A 1,521-nucleotide genomic window follows, 5' to 3' on the forward strand; every position below is an offset into this window, starting at 1 on the left:
GATATTAAATAGAAAAAACTCTGCCAAACACCGATTAATGTATTATGTAGTAGATATATTTTCAAAACAATAAAATAAATTATGTCTGATTGCATACATACACATTTACAAAACTCTTAATGTTTAGATTTACGCAATAGAGTGAAGTCATTCACGGTCCAAACGGTGACTGCAGTGTGTGCCAACAAATAAAATAAAAATTAAATATTTAATAATTTCATGCAGCTGTACGTAAACAATACTATGCAAACACACATACCTAACTATTCTGATATGTATAAATACTTATGTAGCGAATATACAAACTATGTAACTAACTAATAGTTATATTTATGTAAGATTTGTAAGTTAAAATCAAATCTTAAACTAATATACATATTTATGAGAAAAAAGCATTTATTTTAGCCACTCAGCTGTTGCAAAGAACTCGTAATAAACCAAACACGTAACATTTACATTTGTATGTATTTTTTTATTTAACAAGTTAATCACATCGAATTGTACGAATTTATTTATTACGAGTATAAACAAAAACACAGCTGGAAAAAAATGTACTGAACAGCAAAAGCAATCGCAAGGTTTTTATAATTTGAAACGAATATCCAGCAAATTGAATTATCCTCATATTGTTACATAAGTATATGTAGATACAAATAATGTATGTAAAAATCGTAGTCTGAAATATATATAAAATCAAGCCAAAAGCAAATGTGTGGCAAATGTAGCACAAGACAAAAAAAATATATATATAAATAATTAAAATTAACAAATATCTTCAATAACCACAATCAAAATGCAAAGTTAATCATAATTAGTGTAACGATTATTGATAATATGTAATGTATTATTTAAAAAATTAACTAGCACAAAATGAAAAAAATTAAATCAAACTAAAATAACGAATTATATTAAATGTGTAAAATAAATTATACAATATTTAAAAGTCGATAAATGATTTTTTTATTGCAGGAATTGAAAGGGTAAGTAAGTACTTGTTGGCTTTTGGTTGCTTCTTCCAAAATAGTAAGATAATTGAAGCGCTGAAAACTAAATATGCTTCGACGCCGGAATCTAACTTGACCAGGAATAAGGTAAATTCGTTTTAAAAAAATAAGTAGGTGTTTCTTCTATTTATTTGGTGCTATAACCGTCTAAGCAATTTAAGCCGAGTTCAAAAGAGCACGCCAATAATTTCTCTTCTGTGCCAACTGACGCCAATTGGAAATGCCAAGTGAAGCCAAGTCCTTCTCCACTTGGTCCTTCCATCGTAGAGGGCGCCTTCCTCTTTCTCTGTTACGACCGTCGATACCCGCGTTGAATACCTTGAGGGCTGGAGCGTTTACTTAAGTTACTTTACTGGTATACTTAAGGCCGTTAACTTATCTAATTAAAACTATAGTTAAATCATTAATTTAACATAACGTATTTCTAAGGAATTTTCTGTAGTTAACTTTAACTGATGATTTAATTAAGAATTAAATATCAAAAATGTCTGGCTGGACTTTGGGTAGGTATCCAAAC

The sequence above is a fragment of the Rhagoletis zephyria genome, unplaced genomic scaffold, assembly GCF_001687245.7.
Source record: "Rhagoletis zephyria isolate East Lansing unplaced genomic scaffold, Rhagoletis_zephyria_1.1 Rzeph_scaffold_08394, whole genome shotgun sequence".
Lineage (NCBI taxonomy): Eukaryota > Metazoa > Arthropoda > Insecta > Diptera > Tephritidae > Rhagoletis > Rhagoletis zephyria.